Genomic DNA, 26,938 nt, shown 5'->3' with positions numbered 1-26,938 from the left:
TATGCTCTGATAACAGTTCCGCGTTAGACAGGACCTCCCCCTGCTCCTGCTTTACCTGCAATATCTGCTTTCGTTTTATCTCCGTGATCGCCGAGATCTGAATGGCAACAGGTACGATCTCTGAACCCTGAATCTCGCTCCTCTCATTCCTCGGCACCGTACGTACTGACTCTGACCGTTCTAAGTCGTTCCGCACAGCCTGGAGGGGAGCCTGTCCTGACCTCTGCTCTGGTTGCTCCGTCTGCTGACACTGCAAGGTCTGTCCTGGCCGGTGCTCCATCTATGATCCCGCCCCCTGCGCGCCCTGTGCGCCCACAGCCATCGTACCTGGGTGTTCCATAGCTCCATTGGTGGGTGTCCCGCTCACCTCCTGCAAACTTGTTGGGGAATGAAGCCCAGGAGCCGGTTGCAGCGGGGTCTGGGCGATCCCTTTGCTCGCCGATTCAACTGGTTTGGCGTTTACCATCATCTTGGCGTTCGAGCATGTTGCTGCTGCCGCCGCCGCCATAGCAGGAGAGAACGCCTCCAACACCGTAGGCTGTCTTAGTCCTGCCTGTTCAACCGTCTTTGTACCAGTATTATCTCTCCTATTTGCAATAATTTTATCTTTTAGTTTTTCCTTTTTCTCCTTTTGGTTTGCTGTAGCACTGCTACCGATTGCTTTAACCGGCTCCGTGCCCCGGTCCTCCATTTTACGTAGATTTGTTTTTGCCCGGAGATTTGCTGCTGGGGCATCAGGGTCACTGCAAACCGCCTTCTCCTTGTCCTCCTTTGTGGTTCTTTGTTGTCTTGGAGCCAATATAATCCTCCTCAAGTGATACCAATAACAATGGTCCGTATCAGCGATTCTCTCTAAAACTCCACGAGTGCGCTTCAAACTCGCTTTTATATTCTCCGTTAACGTCAGGGCCGACCAAAATGTCTCAGGGAGAAAGCTCGAACCGGTCACTGTAGACACCGTGGACAATTTTTTTCTGGTATCTGACTTCAAGAATCATGACTCTTCATGGGGGGATCTCAGATGGGAATCTCAGGGAATTTTATCGTCCTTTTCCATCACCTAGAAGAGTGGCGTGTATCTCACAAACCGTAGCCTCGGGAGTGAGGAGAGAGCACGTCTTTCCCCTACGGCCTGTCAGCGGCCATCTTGCCTCGTGATCGTGGACAATTTTCTAATTCTACCAGCATTCAATGTTATACCCACTAAAGGTATTACTGCTTCAAAAATGTCTCCCATAATTTCTGAGAAACTTTCTCTTTTAAACCTATTTACATGACTACTGATTTCAAATGAGCCTTCTGCATTTCTGTCAACATGAAATATCTTTGGAAAGACAAGTCCAACAAAACACGTCCCATACCAGTGATCTGGGAGGTTATAGTAAGCTTTTTCTCCACAAACAAAATAAATTCCAGGAAAAATTGGGTCTTTGCCACCCTTGAATCCCCAACCCCCCATGATTTGATATGTGTCCTCACAATGGCTTGCTCCCACAAAATAATTATCGAATAAAGTGTTATCTCTTCTAATACAGAATTTACCACTAATTGGTTTGTCTATGTGTATAGCAACATTCTCAAATGATTTACCATTAAGCTTTTTATCCTCTAACTGCCAGAATTTGGATTTAGTCTGTTTGATCATCTCATTTCTTTTGTAAATTGCTCTTCTCTCCTCAACTAGATTCAGGAAAGACTTTTCCTCAGATCTCAATTTACATGTCAAATTATTTCTAAAAGCATACTCATAGGTGAGTTCATTTGTCACAATGAAAAATTCCCTGTTTAGCTTGTTTGTGCTTATTTAAGCTGTTTTCAATTTTCAGGTTTGCAAAAATCTCATCATAATTGGAATATTAATACTCCCAACGGCCAGTCTGATCAAATAAGCTAGCTAGTACACTGCAGGTTATGCCACAAGTAAGAGTATATGTAACTCCCTCTGAAACAGAAGCAGGCAATTTCACACAAATATAACAGTCCTTGACCTCCATGACCTTCACATATTCAGCCAGGAGTCTTGAAAAAGTATTGCTAGAAAAATCACCAGTAGATCTATCTTGATGAATCTCTGGTCTATGATCAATAACTCTGTTAGTTTTATCTGTTGCACTATATTTGTCTTGCTTAACTGAAGCTTTGCTCGTCATATTAGCCTTATACATTTCCTTGTCATATCCAAAAGGGAAAATGACAGCCAAAATTAACCAAAGCAGGATTATTAGGACCACACAAATTAAAGACATCTTAAAGCATCTCTTAAGTATAGAACACCTTGAGCTGTTATTGACAAAAACGTAAGGCATTTTTACAACGCCTTAAAAAGAATAAACAACAATTAAAAATGTCTCTAAAATTTCTAAAATTTCTAATACCCCCCTTTTTTCTTCGACCTTGCGTCACAATTTGTTTTCCAGCTAACAAGATTTCTTTGACCTTGCGTCACCTAACACAATTTCTTCAGCCTTATGCCAAAAACAGGAACCCTACATTTTAACAGAAAGATACTTCAATCATTGTCACTATTGCCATCTATCTCTTCCTGACTACTGCTGTTAACCTCCACTACAGGTGGAATAACTATATAAGTCCATTCAGGTGACTTATTTTTTTGGTTTGGTTTTACAACTCTCTTTGCCCTACTACTAATAACTTCTATTTTCTTTCCTGCTTCACTTTTCTTTTCTGGATCCTTTTGACTTGATATTTCATTAATCTGCTCTTTTGATTTCTTTATCAATCTGTATTTCAGACCTTCATTTTCTTTTGGCCAGTTATCACCTTTTCTCGGTAATTTCTTCTTTGGCTCGGTCACATTACACTCTGTTCTCCAAGCTCTTTTTCTGAAATTTCTTATTTGGGATTCTTCCTCATCACTGTCATCAGTTTCACTGTCAGAAATTTGGATTCTTGACTCAGGTACTTCTTTACTCGGCAGCCTCACTCCGTTAGGAACATTATCTTTATAGCTGGTACTTGGTAATTCGTCGTCTTCTTCTTCAATTACCTTCAACTTCCCAGTTTCAGATTTTCTGTTCCTGCTTTCAGAGCTTCTTTTCTGCTTTTCAATACTCTTCTGGTCTTGAATCACAACTTGATCAGACTCTTCCTCTGCTTCTTTTTCTAGCAGATCTTCATCATTCTCAGAGTCTATTGTCACTATCTCCAAATCTTTTTCATTCAATGCTTCATTCGCAGTTGAATTCTCCAGATGTCGACCTTCCTGTCGAGCTTCAGGATCTGGATTTTTCTCTTGTTCTTCTTCAGAATCTGAATCTGCAGTAGTTTCACTTTCTTCGTCAGAATTTTCGGTGTAGGTACACGAATAGTATGGCTTGCGTGAATCCACCTCTTCAGACCCTTGCACTTCACTGCATTTGTCGTGACTAGAATAACTTGTCTCGCTTTTTGCCACCTGGGTACTAGACAGTTTCTTCTTCGATTAATTTTAGTCCTAACCCAGTCACCTGGTAACAGATCATGTGCTTGTTCTTTTTCTCTTGTTTGCACTTCAGTTCCCACCTGATTGAACACAGAAGTCACTACATCAGACAAATTCCTGCGATACTCCAAAATGACGCTATCATTAATAGTCATCAACTTTCCCACAGGTATAAATGCTTGTCTCATGACCCTGCCCATAAGAATATCATGTGGGCTTAATCCTGTCTTTTTATCAGGGGTACTTCTCAAAGACATCAGAACAAGTGGAAGTGCATCAGTCCACTTCATACCTGTAGCTAGACACATTTTTCCAAGTCTATTCTTAATGGTTCCATTTATTTGTTCAACAACACCTGATGCTTCTGGTCTGTATGCACAATGCAACTTTTGTTCTATGTGTAAAGCTTCACAAATCAATTGTAATAGTCTGTTTTCAAAATGTGTTCCACGATCACTTTCCAAAGTCACCGGAAAACCGTACCTAGGTATGATCTCCCTCAAAAGCGATTTTGCAACAGTAATTGCATCATTGTGACGTGTAGGAAACACTTCAACCCATCTTGAAAACAAACACACTATTACTAGGACGTAGCGTAATTTATTGTGTGGTGGCATTTCAATAAAATCCATTTGCAATCTAGTGAAAGGACCACTCTCCCATCCTATGGTTCCCATGCCCACAACTGTTTTTCTGATTGGGTTCATTTGTTGGCAAGTTAAGCACCTTTGACAAAGGGATTCTGCAATTGTTCTGAATTTTGGATTAAACCAGGTTTGTCTAAAAAGCCTAATCATAGAATCTCTTCCAATATGTCCCAGACCATGGTACATTCTAGCCATGTCAGCAATCATGCTATTTGGTAATACTGGTCTGCCATCTTTGTATGTCCAAATTCCATCCTCTTCTCGCTGCCTACATTCTGCCCTTAACCATATGTTTTTCTCCTCATCACTTGCATCGTCTTGCAAATCTTTTACTCCCTGCCATGTTTCAACTACTGATGTTAGCAATAGTGAGCTCAAGACATGTTCATCGTTCCTTTCCCGATTAATTGAAAAATTGTTTTTCGCACAGTACCTTGCTATCTCGTCTGCATGGGCATTTCCTTTAGTGATGAAATCATCACCCTTTTTGTGTGCTGCACATTTCACGACAGCAATCTTTTGTGGTAACTGAATGCCATCGATTAATCTCTTAATCAATTTTGCATTCCTGATGGGACTTCCTGCAGAGGTTAAATAACCTCTTTGAGACCAGAGCTGTCCATAATCATGCACAACTCCGTATCCGTATTGGCTGTCAGTTATTATCGTAATCTTTACATTTTTTGCTTTCTCACAGGCACGAATCAAAGCAATCAATTCTGCTACTTGAGCTGAACGAATTCCTTCGAGACATGATGCTTCAATCACTGTAGCTACTGTACAGACTGAAGATGCTGCTCTCAGAAAGCCCTCATCTGTTCTCAGACAAGAACCATCTATAAAGTAAACAAAATCTGATACAGGCAAAGGAACATCTTTAATGTCCTGCCTAGGCTTAGTACAATATTCCAAAACATCTAAGCACTCATGGTCAATGTCATACTCATTTTTGATTTCAGTTACAGTACCATCAGGCAATAATGTGGAAGGATTTAGATTCACACACCTTGCAATTGAAACATTATCTGATCCCAGAATAACTTTTTCGTATTTGGTAAGCCTGTTACTTGTTAAATGTTGCGTCTTGCTTCTAGTAAGAAGAATTTCAACAGAATGGGGTACATAAACTTTTACAGGAAACCCCATAATGATTCCTTCACTTTGCTCAAGGCTCACACTAGTTGCAGCTACTGCTTTCAAGCAACCTGGTAATACCTTTGCAACAGGATCAAGCACTGCTGAGAAATATGCAATTGGCTTCCTCAGCTTTCCATGCCTCTGAATTAGAACAGACAAAGCACATCCTTCCCTTTCACTGCAGTACAGCTCAAATTCTTTTTCATAATCTGGCATGCCTAAAGCAGGAGCTTCACATAAACTTCTTTTTCATTTTTCAAAAGCTTCCATTTCAATTTCTGTCAGAACAATTGGATCTTTTATATCTGATTTTGTTAATCTCTGCAGTGGTTTCGCAATTACTGAAAATCCACTAATCCATTGACGACAATAGCCAACCATTCCTAGAAACATCCTGACCTGTCTCTGTGTTTTTGGAGGTTGCATTCCCTGAATCATTTTGATTCTCTCAATTGTCACTTGTCTAATTCCCTTTGCAATTCTATGACCAAGGTATTTTATTTCTTGTTTACAAAACTGCAATTTTGCTGGTGACACTTTGTGTCCCTCATCTGCCAAATGATTCAAAAGAGTAATTGTATCTGTGACACAGTTATCTCGTGTTCTTGCTGCAACCAATAAATCATCAATATACTGAACCAATGTCGATTTTCCAGGTAAATTTAGATTTTCCAATGATTTCTTTAGCAACTGATTAAAGATAGATGGACTCTCTGTATACCCTTGAGGGATACGACACCATGCTAGTGTGCGACCTTGGAATCTGAACGCAAAAATTTGCTGGCTGTCTGGATGCAATGGAACAGTAAAGAACGCATTGCAAAGGTCAATGACAGTATACCATTCTGCATCATGCGGAACCTGGTAAAGGATCACTGCTGGGTTTGGAACAACAGGGCAACACGGAACAACTATCTGGTTAACTTTTCTCAGGTCTTGAACTATCCTGTACGTTCCATTTGGCTTCTTGATCCCCATAATCAGTGAATTACAAGGACTGCTTTCAATTTCTTTCAGAACACCCTGTTTTATGAATTTGTCAATTACAGGAATAACACCTTCAATTGTTTCTGCTTTCATTTTGTACTGTGGAATGTTTGGAAAATCTATTCCCTGTTTCACTGTGACTTTAACTGGATCAACATTTTTCATCAAGCCCATCTCACTTCCTGACAGGTCCCAAATCTCAGCTTTGACTGTCTTTTTCAATTCTTCAGGTAAGTTGTCTTTATCAAATACAGGAAATAATTTACTTTCCTCTGCTTCAACCATTAACATTGTTAATCTGTAAAGCCCATCTTCCTCTAATGTTTGAAGCTCAATACCCTCCGGTGAGCAATATATTTTGCAGTTCATCTTGCAGAGAATGTCTCACCCTAGCAAGTTTACAGGACTGCTGTTACAAACCACAAATCTGTGTTTGTCTTTAAATTTGCCAATTTCTACTTTAACAGGCTCTGTCAAATCTGTTTTAATCTGTTGATTAGCTATGCCAACTACTTGGATGGTGTCACCAGAGAGAGGCAGGTTTTCTATTTCCACTGATCTAACAGTAGAACGGGTAGCACCAGTGTCCACAAGAAAAGTTATTTCTACATCATTCACTTTACCATTTATAAATGGACCGGACTGGTCAACCTCAAGAGGGGCTCCAAGCACACACTCTTCCTCCTCTCTCAGGCACCGTCATAAGTAATCCTCAGAATCACTTCCACCATTTTCTGTCATCACAAATTGTCGAGAAACATTTGGCACATTCACTCTTTGCGGTCTTATTACCTGATCACCTCCGCTGAATCCAGTTTCCGAATTATGGGGCTCATTAGGATGGCGGACGGACTTGTGTCCGTCCGCCACCCTAGAGGAGGAGGGACCGTCCGCAGGGGCCGCGGCGGTCCCTCCAGTGCAATTAGGATGTGACCGCCAGGGTGGCGGTCACATCCTCTATCTTTAACATTGCGGCGGGTGCAGCTACAAGCTGCACCCGCCGCAATGTTAAAAATGCATGCACCGCATTTGCGTGCACAAAGCGGCAGGCACCGCGCGATGCTTGCTGCTTTGTTCACGTATATGCAGGGGGGTACCATAGGTACCCCCCATGGTCACCCCCCACCCCCCCTTCACCCAGGCGGCCCGCAACGGGCCCCCGAAGTGAAGGTCCGTATGCTTTTCCACGGCGGAAAAGCCGCCGCGGAAAAGCATCCATTTTACACCATCCTAATATGGCTGGCGGTGTCTGATAGACACCGCCAGCCATGTTAGAGCTTTTCCGCCGCGGTTGTAAGCCAACCACGGCGGAAAAGCGGCGGACTGAAACCAGGACCCACCAGCCATCCTAATTTGACGGTGGGTCTTTGGTGGGTCCGCCGAGGATTTTCCGCATCCGCCGTGCCGGCGGTGGCTTCCGCCGGCCCAGAAGATGCGGAAAATCCTCCATCCTAATGAGCCCCTATATCTCTGACCACTCATACAGTTTGGAATAGGAGGTTGTGGAATCTGACTCTGCTGATTCGCTAACTGTCGCTGTAGCTGTTGCTGAAGATTCAGCTCGTTTAACTGTCGCTGTAGCTGTTGCTGCAGATTTACATCATTCTGCATCTGTGGATTTAATGATGCATTTTTAAAATTTCTGGGCGGATTTCTACACTCACGCTTCCAGTGTCCAATCTCTCCACAATTAAAACAAGGCAACTTTTGCTTCAATTCTTCAATGTTAACATTAAATTTTGGCTTATTGTAGTTGCCTTTGAACTATCCTTGACCCTGATTCTGATTAAGATTTACATTTTTGTTCTCCAAATTTGCAATCTGCTGTTCAGCTACTTTTACCTGCGCCCACATTGCTTTCTCCTTAAGTTTCTTTTGCTTGGCATCTATCTCATCACTACAGTATTTTGCTTTTCTCAATATGTCGTCAACTGAGAGAGATTGCCATCCAACAAAACCATTCCTGATCATTTCACCAATTTCAGGTCTTAGGCCATAAACAAATCTGTATATAAAGTGGCTCATGTCCTTTTCACTTAATTTTTCATAGCCACTGTACTGTTTAAAAACCAACAGTAGTCTTTCATAGAATGAATGCACAGATTCTTTTGGCTCCTGATTTGTTCTGTCAATTTTAACCCAATCTACTTCTTTAGGGGCAATTTTGTTTTTCAACCAGACAATCACTTTAGCATATAAATCCATAACAATTGCTGATGTAGCACCTGTTGCTTCATCGCGAGCAGGCTCTACCTTAGGCCAACTTTACATTCTGTCCAAAGATCTGATGGGACAACAATGTCAAAGAAACCATCCAAATCAATCCACAAAACTTTCGAGACTTTTATAAACCTGTCCACCTGACGATACCATTCCACTGGCTTCTCTCTCAATCGAGTAAAATCATTTGTGAACAACAGAATGTCCTGTCTAGTCCAAGGAACATGCACGTAACCACCTCCTGCTATTTCTCTCATTGGATACTGATTAGCCAACATGCTCTTTTCTCTCCTTTCTTCCTCTCTTTTCCTAGTCCACTTCACCCTCCATTTGCTCAAGTCACCCAATTTTTTAATGTACACAATCAAATCTTTTATATGCAGAATTCTTCCCATCGCATTAAAATTTCCAATATCTTTTTCAGTAAAGTCTAATCTGTGATGTTTTCCTAAATTTTTCTGTTTAATCAAATCAATTTCTAATTCTGTAGCTAATTCCTCTAACTGTTCATATTTATTTTTCGTTTTCCATTGTATGCTTTTACAAATAAATAACAATTCATCATCCTGATAATGCTTTAAACTGTCAGGACCAATTGTGCCAATAATTAATTCCTCCAAATCTGCTTTAAGTTTTGCGACATCAAGCTTTGAGGATGAATCTGTGTTCTGCATAATGAACCTGGATTAAAAGTTAAATCAGGCATCATTGTTTTCTCTCGATGTATTTCAGTTAATTCCGAATAAAAATTTTCAGCCACTTTCTGAATTTCTGCATTTAATGGAATAGTTAAACCTGGATGTCTAATTTCTCCCTGATCAAAAACAGGCTGAACAGGATAAATCGTTACTGGAACTGTTACTGCTTCCATTCCTTTAGTCAATTGCCGAATTAATTCTTCCTTTGATCGTAAATATTCTGAAGTGCTTGGAATCTCCTCAACCCTTCCAGGACCCATTAAACCTCTGGCAGGAATCTCATTTCTTGAAACTGGAGTTTCTGGAAAATTTCTACTTTCATCATATGCACTAGAATTAGTTCTTGTTTCTAATCTTTCAGGAGTTTCTGTATTATTCGGGTAAAATCTGGGTGATTCCTCATTAAATGGAGGTGCACTTGGTGTGGTTCCTGTAGAAACCATCGGGGTAGACCATGAACAAGCTGGTTTTAGAGGAGTCTGTCTTTTATTTGTAAGGTATATTTCTTCTAAAACTGGATCACCTAAATCACTTTTTCCAATATTATTTTTCTTTTGGGTATTCTTTTGACCTGGTATTTCAGTAATCATTACTCTCACTGGATAGAGACCCTCACACATGTCTGCCTGTCTCCATCAACGCATTCTATCCTCATGGGTTTCTCTTTCAAAAGTCGATTTTGGGGGTCTTATTATACCACTGCTTTCCCGCTGAAGTTGAAACATCTCATCCTCCCATTCAACTAAAGCCTCAAATTGTGTTGGTCTAGGCTTCGGCACAAGAGCCGTCATTTTTTCTTTTAAATTTCTCAAAATTCTCATATTAAATACCATCTTTTGGCCAAGCTAAAACACCATCATTCTTGGTAAAATCCATCCAATTGTCAAACCAAAGGCAAGTATGATAACCATATTCACCTTCCATATAAGCTGCAGGTGTTTTGTACTTATGAAGCAACTTTCCACCTTGCGTTTCAATTTTTTTGTTGGGTGAAACTATATTTTTCAATTTCTGAAGCCATGTAAGCTTTTTCTCCTCTTTTTTGTAGTAATAACTCATGTTTTAATCAAATCTGTTTAACTTAAAATGATCGTAAATGTTTCCTGGTTGTTCCGCAAAACCAGCCAATCCGTGCGCGAAACACACCAACAAGCCAATCAGGTTAAGCTACGTCACAACCTTGCTCAACCAATAAGATTGTTGCTTCCCGAAAGAGCCAATCAGCTAGAAGCTCGTCAGAGTCACGTGAGCCAATCAGCGCGCTAGCTGTGACGTATGTTAGCCAATCACAGCGCTGACCCTGTGACGTACACAGCCGCTGCAGCTCTTCATCTCTCACTCCTGGAGCTTACCCCTCCTTCACAAAATATTTTCACAGCGCCATTTTAAAAATACTTTTTCAATGAATTTCAATTAATTACGACAGAAAAACAAACCATTTGTCTGTTTCGCTAAAATAAAGTGACAGTTTATACAATCACTCAAGTATTCTTTGCATGAAATAGACGACGCTATTTTCACAGAATATTCAATCATTGATAAAGTATGACTACTCTACCCTTCAAACAGGTAATAACGAACTCGTTTCCCTCTGAATGCACCTAAAGTAACAATTCAAAGTTTGACTCGAACGGAATTACAAAATTATTTACGCACTTTCAAACGGCAAGTTTTCCTAACAAACCATACATTAAATCTTGGTAGGACTTTAACCAACCATAGAAATCGACATTTGTCAGTAAAATAAACGACGTCACTTTACCCTTCACACAAGCTCAGATAAATTCTACTAATCTTTTCGCAGTGAGTTTTAAAACAGGCTCTAAGTCCTTATACTCGAAAGCTACGATTTCATAGACAATCCTCACTATACATTCTACCTAACATACCTAAAATCCCTAAATTTGTGTTGTACGTCTGCAACACTAGTGATAATAATACCACTATTTTTGAAACAGAACAAATGCACTGTGCAACTTCACTTTGTCACACTACTCATATGCCGGCACAACTAGGATTTTTCACACTGCAGGAAAAAACCTTTCAACTACATGTAACAAGTGAACAAACTCAACATATGTTAAACATCGATCCTATGTAATTACCATGTAACATGTTGGTTACCATAGCAACGGACTCTGCTACCAGAGAATTGATCCAGCGCCCTTATAGAAAATATGTCATAAGTAACGCTACCCAACTCCACAATACACACCATTAATCATAAATCACTCACAAGGCCCATAAACTAACGGAACATATTTTTGGGCAACTGAATCATGTGACCTAATTAATAAACCTATTCATAAAATATATACACATTTATATACAACTGCAGTATAATGAATTCACCATGGTTTTTGTAAAACTTTGCATTTAATTAAGCCACTTAGGCAAATGGATCTGCTGATGGTAACGACTGTGAAATAACAAGGCCAGCTTGTCTTTTCAGAATCTTATTTATTAACTATTTATTCAAGGAAAGTGCATTTTTTTAGAATCTTTTTATTAAAGCAGCATTATTTGAGGATTGGCAAAATAGAACAAACAGTTTCAAGCAAAATCAATTAGCATGATTAAAGAAGAATAAACAGTTTTCCATCACCTAAATTTATTTATTTATTTTATTTATTTATTAGCATTTATAAAGCGCAGCATATACCCTAGGGTGTCTTGGCGCTGATAAATTTGCCAGCTTGATGTTGAGTAAGCTGCCATGCTCAGACCTCTGTTCTATACCGTGATCTTATTTATTGAACAACCAGGTTTTCAGTTTTTTGCGGAAATGGAGTAGTGTGGGTCATGCTCTGATGTCCTGGGGTAGAGTATTCCAGAGCTTGGAAGCTGCTACCACAAACCGTCGGTCTCCCCACATCACTGTTCTGGTGCGAGGTACCGTTAGTTGGTTGCTGTTGGTAGAACGCAACTGGCGTATAGGTTGGTAAGGACATAGGTGGTCTTGAAGGAACTGCGGGCCCTGTTTATTTAGTGCCTTGTAAACAATGCACTGTGATTTAAATCTGGCTCTGTTCTGAATCGTCAGCCAGTGTAGTTTTGGAATAGCATCAGAGAGTGGGGCAAACTTAGGAATTCCCAGAATAAGACGTGCTGCCGCATTCTGTATGGTCTGCAGTTTTTTTATAACTCTAACTTGGGAGTTAATAAAAAGCCCATTGCAATAGTCTAGGGATGTCAAGACTAATGAGCTCACCAGAGTTTTGATGGCAGTATTAGGGAGATAAGGACTTATTTTCCGGATCATGCGTAGTTTATAATGGGCTGTTGAGGCCACTTTGCTGGCATGATCCATGAAATTTAGATGGTCATCAAAAAGTATTCCTAGGTTCCTTACTTTGGTCACCGGATTGGGGGGGGGGGCACCAAAAGTTTGGGGCCACCACGAGGCGGGCCATTCTGGTGAGAGTTGTCCAAAAATCATTACCTCGGTTTTTTCCGAGTTAAGTTTTAGGCAGTTCACTGCCATCCACTCGCCTATTTCCGTCAAACCTCTCTGGAATCTTTTAGCTACCTCTTCTCCATCACCTCTTATTGCCATCACCAATTGAGTGTCATCCGCGTAGGAGGTTAGGCTCATCAACTTCCCTGTCTAAAACTCACTACACCTAAAAGAATAAAGTAAAAGTCATTTAGCCCTATTGATCCTTACGTGCTCCAAAGAAAGTCCGTCAGCACGTCACTCCTAACAGGTCTCAGGAGAAGATGAGCAGCAAGCGCACCTCCCTCCCATGGGGACAGTTTTTATACCTTTTCTAACTAGCTAAAGTAACATTATCGGACATTTTTTTTGTCAATTCAAAATTTTTATTGGCTAAGCCACATCAGTCCACTGTTAGGTCACTCATTCCTGACCAAGTCCGGGGCTTCATCTTAGCCCTTATTGTTCTTAGTTTTTACCATCCTCTTTGCTTCCTCAAAACGATACTTTTGACGGGGAGAAACATTTACTTCCTAATCTTGGCAGGCCACTCCATGTCCTGTCCTTGGCAAAGACACCAAGAACACATTCAACTCGACCAGGATTTCTTCTGTATTAAAACGTTGTCAGCTCAGCAAAGTATTCTGCGCATGTGTGAAAGTTTCACTCTGGTCAAGTCTCGAAGACTGCAGTACTGGCAGCCATTTTCATTAGGCCCACTCGCAAAACTAATGCATAAACAAACACAAAACATCGAATAATGAAAGAAATAAAGTTCGTTCTCTTACCCACCCACCTTTACTAATTATTAACCCATTAATGTATGTTACCTAGCACAAGCAAATAAAGCAACAAACAGATCTGTGCAACATAAAGACGAAAAGACAAAACAAGAGCACACAGAAATAAGCACATGCCATTAATAAAACAGCCGCATTTAACTCTGACAAAAACACTAGACAAAATTAGTTTATTATTTTACACAAACATGCATTTGCAACATAAAGCACAAATATGAGCACACATATTAGTTTCCCGCGTGTAATGATTTGCAATTTTATTCTAGGTTGGTTAATAATTTTCACTTCAATCACATTAGTACAATTATTTATTATGGAAGTTTAACTTTGCAAGTTGAAATAAATATATTTCCAAATCTCGCTCCATCAGCTGCTTTTTGCCAAGCTACCAGAGGATTACGCACAGGTTAATCTAGTGATTTTTTTGTGATTCTCCCGCCCAAGGATTGTCGCTGTTCTTTCAGAAGGGCTCAAATCCCCACTCAACCAACAACCCAATATCTCACACATATTCAGTAGTATTATTTTTCGACCAGATGAACCAGGAAGATTGAACAATCAGGGACTGATTTATAATATAGTAGTCTTTACTGTGTCTGTCAGGGTGGTGTAGGACATCATATCCAATGCCCTGATAGACAGAGAACTGCCATGCTTAGAGATCACTGTTGGAGCAGCGGTTATCTCTGTACCTTCAGAGGAACCACCCCCATGACAGTTCATCTGAAGGTACCAAAGTTTAGTGTACAGCTGTTGTTGGTTTTAACGCTCGTTCATTAGAATATTTGTTTCCAAACACAACCTCCTGCAGTAGGCAGTTCAACCAGTGGCAGCTGGCATCTACAGGGGTGAGACGGGGCAGGGCATGCACGTGAGCAAAATATAAAAAATATATGTAACAAGCCTAACATGACTTCCTCGCTCTGGAATCTTCTTCATCCTGGAACTGATACCAGATGCTGGAACTCCCTGGCGCTGCTCACATGAAGCATGTGAGCAGCACCAGGATTGATGGGAGTGTCCTTACTTGGTGCTCCACAGTGCCCTGGTGGCCTGCACTGACTCAACCCAGCTGGGTTGAGAGGTTTAAAGCGCACATGTGTGGCTGGTTTTCGCAAGATGGACGGCCAAAAATACATACACATTTTAAACAGTGCCTTAGGCATCCCTCACTCCTCCCTGCTGCTATCAGTCAGTAGCGGCCCATCCCTGTCCTGATGCTTGGCTCAGGACGGGGGATGAAAAATAAAATGGTAATGAACTACCATTTTAAACTCAGGGGGGGGCTTTGAGGGAGCCCCCCCTGAGTTTAGCTCTGGGCATGGATGGTCATTCTTTTAATTCTTCTGTTCTTTACTACTAGGTTATCCCTGGTGGTGATGGACCGAAAAATTGAACATCAGACCATCCACCCTAAATACAGAGGGGCAGGGTGATTACCTTACTCCGATGTCCAGTGCTGAGTAAGGCCATCAGAGTAAGCTTTTCTTCGAAGGAGCCAATGAAGCTGCCTGCTATGGAAAGCTTATGGTCTGTATGACTTACAGTATGGTAAGTGGGCCGAGAGTATAGCAGACAGGGTACTTCATCACATTTGCCATAGAGCGCCACAGCTGCCACACTCTAAATCAGGCCATTTGTCTTTAAAACTGTGACTATGTTGTCTATAGATGGCTCTTTCAATGCAAGTTAATAACCTGTATTCCCATGACATATATACTTCAAAATGACTTTCTTTTTAGTCAACTTTCTTAAGTCTCAAATAGTCTCAAATATATGTCTGCTATTTTCCAGGAGAGATTTTATTTTAATAAGTTTTGTATTGGTATTTCGACAGCTAAACGGAGTCCGAAGAAAAGTAAACTAGTAATGACTGTCATGATTTGAAGACATAGCACTTGCCACCCAAACCAACTCCATTATCGTTGTATTTTTCCGAGTAATGCTTGATTAACTCAACTGCTATATTGTCTTCTGATTTAATGTGGAGTCTCAGAATCTATCGTCTGTTTAAAATGATGTCCTTGCCTTCAGAGATCCTTTCAGTTGGGAATGGAAACTAAACTGCTTCCACAGCCACAGCGTAATATCCAACCCCCCACCCATTAAAAGAGCAAAACAGCATATCGGTGTCAAAGTATGTGCCAAAATGTCAGTGATATAAAACCAGTCAGCAGGAGTACCATTGTGGATAACACCTTGTTGATGTAAAGAGTGTTTTTGTATTCCTCTTCATTTCTCAGTGCCTCTGTGAGATCCTTCTTTTTTAAACCTATATGGAAACGTTTTCAGTATTTTATGAGTCTTTTCTTTCAGCTTTTTGAGCCAGGCTACATCTATTGTACTGTTATTCATTATTTTTTAAGGGGTGCTCTGACATTGCTCTGACAGCAAATTACAAGTAAAATACTCTTTTGTGTGACTCACATTGTTTCTGGAAATAAAGCATGTATTTCAGGAATTGCAAATGTTGTAATTTATTAAATCCTATATCTCATTCGAAGTATGTATGATATTATTGGCGAAGATTTAATAACAATATTTCAGACTTTCTTCGTGAATTGTTTATTATGGCACAGTCCATCATTTTCAGCATAAAACAATGAAATATTTTGATGAAAACCAATCTGCCTGACAGCAGTATAGAAAGAAGACAATTGGCAATAAGTTGCTTAAGAAACTGAGCATTATATTTTCAATGTAATGCAGTTGTTGTAATATAATATAAACTCACATAGCCAAGCAAGTATTATTGCTACTGCAACCAATATAAAACTTTAATTTCATTGAGGAAAACGTGAAAGGCATCGTAGCTATCCCAGAACTAGTATTGCATAGAGACACCATATATGCAACTTAAATGCGTCCAATATATTTAATAAGCGTGCCTGGATGTGGAAATAGGGCGTTTTAGTGCAATTCAACATTTTGACCAACACTTATATATATGAAAGTTCAGAAAGGTGAGTGTATTGGACCTTCGTTACCAACTGGCTGGATTTAGGTGCAGGAATACCGCAGGTTTCATCACACAAATCTGGTCTTTACAAACTATTGTCATTAGAATGGGTAATAAATATACAGACTCTGGAATAACGGACGAAACACATCTTTCTTTGATTCCTGGGACTATTTCACCAACATTTACCACTGTTTCTGAGCACATGGTAAATGCTAGCAGGGGACCTGTGTGGTTTGCGAGTAGGGTGTAGTAATGCTGCCTATGTCCTTGCCAGGCTGTGACCAATTTAGGGGAGCATTGTTTGCTCCTGTCCTGGTGCTGGAGGGCGCGGGCAGAGGGTAGAGGGTGCCTCTGTTCACAGTCTCTACTTCAGCTGTGATTTTACCACGTCATTTCAGGGCCAAAAGCTCCTGAGCAATGGTAGAATGGCCTATGCTATGGCAGCATAAGATTCAGTTCAATGATAGCCATAAGAGATGATCTTCAACAAACCTGAGATATGCTTGAGAGCACCGTCATCATAAACCATGACCTTCTTACCTTGGAGAAGGAGCATACTGGGCCAAAGATAATAAAGGTTAAAATATGGTTATTCTCAATGGTCGACCCCAGGATAGTATTTGTTCTCTATAAACTATAGCTACACAGAGAAGAGGGACCTTCTCTAGAGACAAAAGGGCGGAGAGGGGTTCCTGGTGGGGACACGTCCACCTGTACTGAACTCTGTACCACAAAAAGTACCCCACAGATTTGTGAACAAAGGTTTATATAAACCAGCAATGGATGGGAATTAAGAAGGAAAACTTTCAGTTGTCAGCCACTAAGTCGTGGGAAAGGAAGTAATTCCTTTTTATAACATAACCCTCACACCCTAGTAGCGTCATGCTTCATCATCGGGTTCACCCTGACTCCTAAAGGTCAGGTCGGGCTTGACCATATTTCAGGGAGCATTTAGAAGAGAACTGGCCTGGGGGTATAAAGAGGGGTACTTTTTGTGGTTAGAGTTCAGTACGGGAAGACGGATCCCCACGAGGAACCCCTCTCCGTCCTTCTGGCTCTAGAGAAGGTCCCTCTTCTCTGTGTAGCTATACTCTATAGATATTTGAGCAGCGTACAGCTGTAGGGATTCTGGAAAATTTCCAAAAGGATATAAAAGTCCAAGTGAGAGTGTCTCATACACTCAACACCCTTTTATTCATTTTCTCCCTATACTCATTACTGCCTGAATCAATTTCTCATCCTTGTATTTGTGATCGCGAATCCCTAGGTATTAGACAATCGGATGAGATAGCAAATACCATTTTAGAGGCACCGTCATTACTGCCAGCACTAACATCAATCCGAGCCTGAGTCAAGCCCAAAATTGGGATGAGCTAAAAGAATTAAAAAGGAATCTAATGGGGGGCGTGGCCTGGCGGCAACCAAGATGGCCGCATAATATCGTGGCGCTGCTGAGGGCGAGCCGTAGGCCCCATAAATCCTGCATATATCCAGCCGTTCTGTCTACCTGAATGGTGGATTCCGCTGGCGGGGGTGCTGCGGAGTCGGGGGGAGTTGTTCCTGTCACTCTCCTATAACGGACAGCACCGCAACGGCGACCGACAGAGAAGATTCCCCCAGGGCCTACTTGCGCCGAGTGCGTGGGGAGGAGCACCGGCCTTGGGGGCTGGGTGCGGCAGCGGCGCGTTGGTGCCGAAGAGCTGGGAGCGCGGAGGCCCAGGGGCATGGAGAGGCGGGGCCCGCCCGGATAGTGGCTTCTCCCCGCAGAGCTGCACTGAGCCTTCCGGCGGAGGGTGGAGGCCTGCCTGCGGGACGCACACATCTGGGAGGTGGAGGACCCAGGAGGAAAGGTTTCTGACCGGCGTGGTGGCGGAGTGCGGTGGCCCGAGTCGGCCGGGAGCGGGGGCGAGCTCAAAGATTGACTGTCGTGGGGTCCAAGGGAGCCTGGTCGCTGCTGGAGGGGTGCTGCAGACCCCCGTTCCACGCATCCGGGGGGGTGAGTTTTTGCGGAGTGCAGGGGGTAGCCCCTAGCGGCGGCAGCTCCCTGGGGTGGATGAGCCCCGGGACGGAAGGCGCCATAGTACGACGCACTACACAGTTGGACCCCGGCAGGAGACCTCGGGGGTGAGCGACACCAGCGCACATGGAGGAGGGTGCCCCTGCGTCCTGGAGTAGGCAGAAGACTGATATTCTGTGGCCGGCACGTGGAGACCCAAAGGACAGACGGTCCGGTCGAGAGCCGCGGCAGTGTCCACGCAGATACCTACCCGGATCGGGGTGGACGGCGCCCGGAGCACGTGGCCGGAGTAGTAGCGGGGTGAACGTGGACGCGGTGAGTGGTGCGTTTCCTCCATCACCTCGGGGGCACTATCTAGGACAGTCATGAAGCCTAAGAAATCCACCACCTCGCAAACCAACACAATGGACAATTATATAGCATCAGCGGGTGAAGGGGGAGAGACCCCCTCTGAGAAGTTGGCCAATGCGGCGGAACCCTCCCTGGCCTCCATCATGCAGGCCATACAAACTCTGGGCACAACGCTAGAGTCTAAAATTGACAAAGTTAGCATTGAGATGGCTCTGCAACGAGCGGACCTGAAGATGGCATCGGAGAAAGGACACTCAGAATGCCGCGGACATTACTGAGCTTCAGCGCACCACCAAGCTGTTGCAACAGCAGGTCCAGCAGCTGACCCACCAACAGAAGCAAGCAGCGACCAGACTGGAGGACCAGGAAGGAAGGGCCGCAGGAATAATATACGGGTGGTGGGAGTTACGGAAAAAATGGAAGGGCCGAGTGTTGATCTGTTCCTGGAGGACATTATCTTAAATCACCTTAAGCCCAACGACTTTCGAAGTTTTTGTCATTGTGAGGGTGCACCGGGCGCCGATTCCTCCGCCCCGTCCCGAAGCTCCCCCGAGAACGATAATCGCCTGGATCCTCAATTATAGGGACCGGGACGCCATTTTTCAGGTGGCCCGACATCATGGGGACCTCCGGATTGACATCGCCACTATTAGATTCTTTCCCGACTTTACCCTTAAGGTCCAACAGGAGTGCCGCTCGTTCGATGGAGTCAAGAAAGAGCTTTGAGATTGTGGCATTAAATATATGATGTTCTTCCAGGCACGTCTCAAGCTTTCAACAAACGGAAAATCCTTCTTCTTCACGTCCCCGGAGGAAGTCCACGCTTGCCTGGAGGAGAACGTGAAGTCACCAGATGGTACAAGGCCGGGAGACAGCTGGAGGAACACGGTCGCACAGTCTCCGACTTCTTCTACAGGTTCGACGGAGAGGGAACGACGGTTGCGAGGCGGCACTCGTGCGCCTGGTAGGACCAGGGCGCGGATCCTATCTGCCTCGCCGGACATTGGATGAGACTGCAGAGGGTGTCCTGGCTTGGAGGGCCCAGATGGAGTGCACGTAAAGTGTGCTGACTCTCCTGTGTGTAAGACTGCTGGGACACTGATGTGGGGAACCTGGCCTAAAAGACTAGCAGATGGGGCGTCTGATCCCTATCGGACTTGTCACAGCGGACTTGTAGCAATAGAGGGGCGGGGGGTTCAAGTATCCATTTAAGAGACTTACACTTCTTGCCCTGTCTCCCCTATCACGGAATGGTGGGACGGCTAGATCTATAAGGTTGTGGGCTGGGCGAGACCCTCAGGTTGCCAGACTGGTTGTAGCACACACCCCCTAAGTTTTTGTTGTATGGGCGACAGGCGCTCTGCTTGTTGGGGTATGTCTGGCCATGTTGGCCTGAGAAGCAGGGTAGCAGGGAGGGGGGAGGGTACAGGAGGTTGGGGGGAATGTTGAATGTTTGTTTTTTGCATTTTTGTTCATGCAAGGTACAGTTCTTTTGGCTCTGACGGCACTAAAGATGGGCATGTGGGTGGTGGGAGGCGGTGAGGATGAGCAACCGTCCCTAAGGTTCTTTCTGCTAGATGTTAATGATGCATACACTGAGGGCGTAAAAGGTTACTATATTGTCTTGGAACAATAACGACCTGTAGAATAAGATTAAGCGCACCATGGTCCTTCAATATCTCCATAGACACGCCCCAGATATAGTCTTCCTCAAGGAGACGCACCTGATAGGTAACCATTATAAGGCCCTTATTAGATTCGGCTATACGTTACGGGCCCATGCAGGTTTCACTACTGGCTCCAGGGGTGCCGGGATTCTTGTGAAAAATTCCCTTTCATTGGTGATTGGACGAAAATGGCTAGATCCTCTGGGGCGCTATGCGGCGGTTTCTAGGCAGTGGGAGGGTCAAACGATTAACCTATGCTCTGTTTGCATTCCCCCAAAGTTGCACAGCACCACTCTCCCCGACATTGGGAAACTGCTACTGGACATGCCGGTGGGGGTCCTGATCTTAGGGGGGGATATGAATGATGTGATGTCTAGGGACATTAATAGGTCACTGGCTCTGCCTGACCAGGGGGGGATGCACCATCTCGGGGTTTTTGTGCATGCGATGGGCTTGGTGGACCTCTGGAGAGCGCATAATCCTCACCTTCGACAATACACACACATATCCGCAGCGCATGGCTCATGGTACAGGATCGACTACCTTTTTACACAGGTGGGTCACATGGGCCTCTTCCACGATAGTTGTCATAAGGCAAGAGGTATATCCGATCATTCCCCGGTGCGGGTACAATTACGGGGTCTAGAGAGGGAGTGGTCTAATCCCCCCAGGCTCGATGTTTTTCTGTTTAAGGTCCAGGAGTTTCAGGAACAGTTCCGGGAGCGCGTAGACCAATATTTTGAGGAGAACGTGTGCTCAGCTAGATCACACTGTACTCTCTGGGAGGCTTACAAGACTGTGGCTAGGGGGTTTGTGCAGGCAGAGATGGGGAAACGCCGAAAGGACAAGCATGCACAAATAGACAGACTGGAAGCAGAGTTTCACGACTTGGAGGGCGCTAGGGGGGGAGACGCAGGAGCAGGAACGAAGTCACCGGTTGCGACTCAAAGAAAAAGAACTGAAGGATGTGCTATCTGACCAGGCGAGATCGCGCGTAATAGCTACCCAGAAGCGTGTTTACACCAATAAGATGATAGCCTGGCTCGAGAAACGAGACAGAGACCGAAATTGGGTACCTGAGATCTGAACGACAGATGGGACTGTGAGAGATACAAGTGTGGACATAGCGGAGGAGTTCGCGCTTTACGATGAGGCTGTCTATCAGCCGCAAACTGAAAGGCAGGAGTGGGAGTGTGATGAATTCCTGGCTCCCTTACAGCTGCCTACCCTGGATCCTGTAGATAGGGATATCCTGGAGTCCGAAATCACACTGAAGGAGGTAGAGGATGCCATGGGAGACTTGCAGGCAGGGAAGGCGCCAGGCCTCAAAGGGTTCCCGGCGGAGGCGTTTGGATGTGTGTCAGGTAGGGTTGCTCCACAAAAGTTACGGATGTTAAACGAGGCTAAACAGGAAGGGCTGCTCCCGAAGGACCTCAGGTCTGCAACGATCGTAGTAATCCATAAGTCCAGCAAACCGCAGGATTTGTGCAGCTCCTACAGCCCCATATCACTCCTTAATTATGAAACCAAGGTCCTTGGTAAGATCCTGGCCACCAGACTGGGGCGGTCGTTCAGTCCTTGATCCATCCGGATCAATCGGGCTTTATGCCACACAGGAGCATGAGGCTTAACTTGCGACGCCTTTTTGGGGTGCTGCAGGCGGTGTCTGACCGTCCGAGTGTACCGGCGGCCCTGCTGTCATTGGATGCCCAAATGGCCTTTAACAGTATGGAATGGCAATATATATATGTAGTTTTGGCCAAACTGGGCTTTGGAGTCAACTTCCGAACATGGGTGAGGTTGCTGTACACTGAGCCACTTGCGAGGGTCCGTGTCAATGGCGCCCTCTCCAGGGAGTTTCGACTGGGGCAGGGCCAGAGGCAGGGCTGTCCGCTTTCCCCGACATTATTCGCCTTAGCCCTGGAGCCGTTGGCAACCTGGGTACGGATCCCATGGTATGGGGCATTGACCTGGGGGGAGGCTGGGAAGAGCCTATATCGTTATACGCTGATGACGTTTTACCGTATGTCCAAAGGCCGGCCGCCTCAATCCAGAGGCTTATGCAAATCTTGCATACGTTTGGTGAGTACTCCGGATATTGTATTAATTGGGACAAGTCCCTGGGTCATTTATTGGCGGGGCCTCTGCCAAACTTAGCTGAAGAATGTAGGGGGCTGGTTTGGAAGGAGATATTCCGATACTTGGGAATCTGGATTACGAAGTCGGAAGCGGAATTCCTGCGCCTGAACGTGTCTGCTCAATTAGAGCGGCTACATGGGGATGCAGAACATTGGAGAACCCTCCCTCTCTCCTTGATGGGGTGCACAGTCTTATTTAAAATGATGGCCCTTCCGCGTTTGCTCTATGTTCTGCAAAGTACGCCCTTTCCGGTCACAGAGAAGATTTTTCGGGTGATCAAATCAGAGCAGCGCACACTGCTATGGGGTGGGGGGTGTCAGAGAATTGCTTTCAAGAAGCTCCAGCGGGGGGCATATGAAGGAGGGCTCGCCGTCCCTGATGTGCGACTCTATTATTGGGCGGCCCAGTTAGTCAACATCAACGGGTGGGTGTTTGCCCCGATGGAGGAGCCGGCATATAGGGTGGACCGCATGGTCTTCGGAAGTGGTACCTACTTGGCTGCTCTTTATCGCAGGGGTAGACGCTGCTTACCCCTGCCACCTCAAACGGCCACGGTGGTGGGGGCATGGAAGCGGGTGACAAAACTGTTGGTTTGGGAAGCGAAGCTTACAGCACAAAGCCCGCTGTGGGCCGGGAATTACCTCCCAGAGGTTGCAAAATTGAAGGGTCTTCGCCAATGGAGCTTAATTGGCATTGATGTGCTGGGCGATATATGGAAAAGAGGGGACATGTTGGAGTTCACTGCCCTCCAGGTGGAATTTCAAATGGGGAAAGGGGAGTTCCTTCACTACCAACAGCTCAGACATGCCCTCTACCAACATCTACACCACGGGGAGCAAATACCAGACTATGCCCCACTGGAAGATAGATAACTGATGGACCCCATGATAGACAAAGCCATTTCCCTCACATACAAAAAGCTCATCAATAACTTGACTGACCCCCAGAGGCTTCTGCGGGAAAAATGGGAATCTGATGTTGGGCTTTGGAGAAGGATGACTGGAGGGAGGCCCTACAGAGTCCCCGGGAGGTGACGATTCGTGCCCGGTTTAGGCTGGTCAGCTACGCATATTGTACCGCTCCTACACCCCACGCACGACACAACACCGGATGGGTTATATAGACTCACAGTTTTGTCTGAGGGGTTGTGGGGAGGTGGGTATCGTCTTCCACATTTTGTGGGACTGCGCCAGGATCCGGGCATAATGGTCCAGGCTGACAGACATAATGTCGGTAGTGGTTGGCGCAGAGGTTCCATTAGAAGCCAGATGGCATATTTTGGGTGTGACGAGCGACATCACCTGGCTGAAGTGGGATAAGGTTTGGCTGGCATTAACGAGTATGGTCCCCAAAAGAAACATAGCAAGACTATGGGGTAGTAATGTCTTGCCAACAGTGGAGGATTGGGGACAAGATCTGGATTGGTGCCAACTGGCTAAAAAAGTGATATATAAAAGCAGAGGATGTCCCAGGAAATGGGAGAAAATATGAGCGGCGTGGAGACTGTATAGGGGGGATTCAATGGCTACTCAGTCTGTGTCTGACCCCGGCTATTATTGTGTATGTATCTTGGTCTTTATATGCAGGTCGAACTGTTTACGATGATTTTACGAGTGACTTTGCCTTTTATATGCCCACTGAACTTCAGACGCTAACTAATGTGCGACTGTCTTGGAGCTTGGTTTTTATGTGCAGGTCGAACTGTTAATAATGATTTTATGATGGCCTTTGTCCTTTTATATGCCCACCGAGTATCAGATGCTGACTAATGTGCGACTATCATGGAGCTTGGTCTTTATATGCAGGTCAAACTGTTAACGATGATTTTATGATTGACTTTGCCTTTTATATGCCTACTGAGTATCAGATGCTGACTAATGTGCGACTGTCATGGAGCTTGTTACTTCAATAAAAAGATTTTTTTTAAAAAAAGGAATATAATGAAGATCTTATTGCACGGGGCAATAATGACTGAATACCTGTAGGGCAATGCAGCACCTACAGGACTATTGGTCACTAACGAACCAAGGATTTTCTTGGATGACCTGTTATTCAAGAAGGAATGGTCACTGAATACGTGGCCGTGCACACGCGATTGGTTAATTCAAATAATTAATACGGTGAAAAGCCTCTCTGAGACACTACTGATCAAGATCAAAAAATGTGAAGACGAGCTCATCACTAATATTAAGATAACCCTCTACAAAATGAAGCTAGAAGAGGTGAATAAAGAGATTGGCGAGCACAAGGAGTACCTCATGCAATGCAAGATGAATCAATTTCAGAAAGATCTGAAAACAATTTCTCACGAAAGGTCTACCCATATATCCGGAATGACCACATACCGATTCGGTATTTAAGAACAAGCAAATTTACTGAAAAAATTACTGAATCGGTAAGTTTCGGTAATTACCGAAATGGTAAATACCGATCCGGTAACTGCCATTCATTCCTATGGGCCTGGAGGCCCATAGGAACGAATGCCAATTACCGAATCGGTATTTACCGATCCGGTAAAAGGGGGAAACATTGAAGGGTGGCAGGGTGTCACTTTGACACCCTGTTGCACCCCTCAATTATGTATGGGTGCACATGTTGCAGACATACATGCCCTAAGGGCATGTATGTCTGCAACATGGCACTGTTGGAAAAGCAAAAAAAAGCTTTTTCCAAGGTTTTCATTATTTACCACCAACTTGTAGTTAGTGGTAAATAACGAATCCTAAAAGGGGAAAAGCACTCATTTGAGTGCTCCCTACATAGCAAAATCGGTAATTTACCGATTCGGTATTTTAAGGAATCGGTAATTTACCGATTCCTTAAAATACCGATTCGGTAAATTACCGAATCAGTAAAATGCCCACCTACATCTCATTTTCCAAATACCGGTCGGTAACGGCCGAAATTACCGAATTTCGGCTGTTACCGACCGGTATTTGCCTACGTACATCTGGCCCTAGGTCCTCTAACAAAGAGGATTCTGGTACATCAGACTCTGAACAGGATGACTCGTCAAAAAGCTGGAGAGGCAAATCCAGATGGCAACGGAGAGGGGGCTTTAATAAGAATACCCAATGCCACAAATGTATCCATGGCCCAACTCTTTCGGCCCACATCCATTCCATGGCCCACCACAGTATCAGTCAGGGCCATTCTTCCTGCCCAACCGAAACAAAGATTATTTTTTAGGCCAAGGCTGGAGGAGAGGAAGCCGTGGCAGAAGAGGAAACAGAAGAGGCCAGTGGGACGATGACTGGAGAGGCATGAACACGAGGAGCCAAACAAGGGGTCAGCAGCCAGGCACATGCTTGATGTAGGACTTGTGGTCAAACTCACAATGGAGACCTTCAGTCAAGAGGAGCTCACAGTTTTAAACAAAGGCCTGGGTTTTGTGACCACCACTCTGATTGACAAATTCCAGGTGAGGTGCAAACTCAGTGAGTTCTTCCACAAAATCAGAGTGAAAACTTTCTTTGAGGGGAAGGAGGAACAGGAGAAGGATACCAGCCATACTCCCCTTCGCCCTAAATCCACCTTCTTCCCTCCATCTTCATTAATGCCTCCGTAGGTGATGGCATTTGAGGAAGCAGTGACGAAGGTATAGAATTACTTCAACTAAGAAGGGACACATATAACAACTTGAGCAGGAAAGAGCGTGAAGCTCTGAAATCACTAAGTGCCAGGAACAACATTACAATCAAGCCGGCCGATAATGGTGGGGCCACTGTCATACACAAAACTGAAACCTACAGGGAAGCTGCTTGCCCCTTCTGGCAGATGAGAGACACCACAGGAAGATCCAGAGAGACCCAACCACACGCCTCAAGACAACCATTGTGACACTGACTCAGGGAGGATTGGAGAAAAACTCGATCACCAAAAATGAGCGAGACTTCCTCGTATCCAAAGAACCCAGGGATCCTCCTCTTTCATACCATCCCTAAGATTCATAAGGGCAAGATCCCTCCCCCAGGAAGACCAATTGTATCTGGGATCGGATCATTACTAGAGCCGTTTTCCAAATATACGGACTGGTTCTTAAGACTCTTGGTCGTGAAGATAAAATCATATGTCAGGGACACAAAACAACTGCTGAACCTACTCACCGATCTGGAATATGACCCAGGAGTGAACACCATGAGATGCCTGGATGTGGATGCACAGTATACCAGTATCCCTCAAGAGAAGAGCCGACGGGTAATTAAAGACATACTACAGAAGCAAGACTGGCAGTGGGAGGCACCAATTGAGTGGATCATGACTCTTATGCATCTGGCACTCACAGAGAACTTTTTCAAATTTGAAGAACAACTGTTCCTACAGGTCTGTGGGACTTCCATGGGCAGCACGTTTGCTCCTAGTTTAGCCTGCCTTTACATGAGCAACTTCGAAGAACAATACATCTGGTCCAACAATCCATATTCAGATAGAATAT

General features: G+C 44.3%; 1 protein-coding gene across 2 annotated transcripts in view; it reads left to right on the top strand.

The window, feature by feature from the left end:
- Positions 1–26,938, top strand: part of ADAMTS12 (ADAM metallopeptidase with thrombospondin type 1 motif 12) — a 2,873,463-nt gene that overhangs the window by 2,416,792 nt on the left and 429,733 nt on the right. The window lies entirely within an intron of this gene.

Source organism: Lissotriton helveticus, chromosome 2_1 (genome assembly GCF_964261635.1).
Source record: "Lissotriton helveticus chromosome 2_1, aLisHel1.1, whole genome shotgun sequence".
NCBI lineage: Eukaryota > Metazoa > Chordata > Amphibia > Caudata > Salamandridae > Lissotriton > Lissotriton helveticus.
This window is presented reverse-complemented; position numbering and strand designations above follow the sequence as displayed.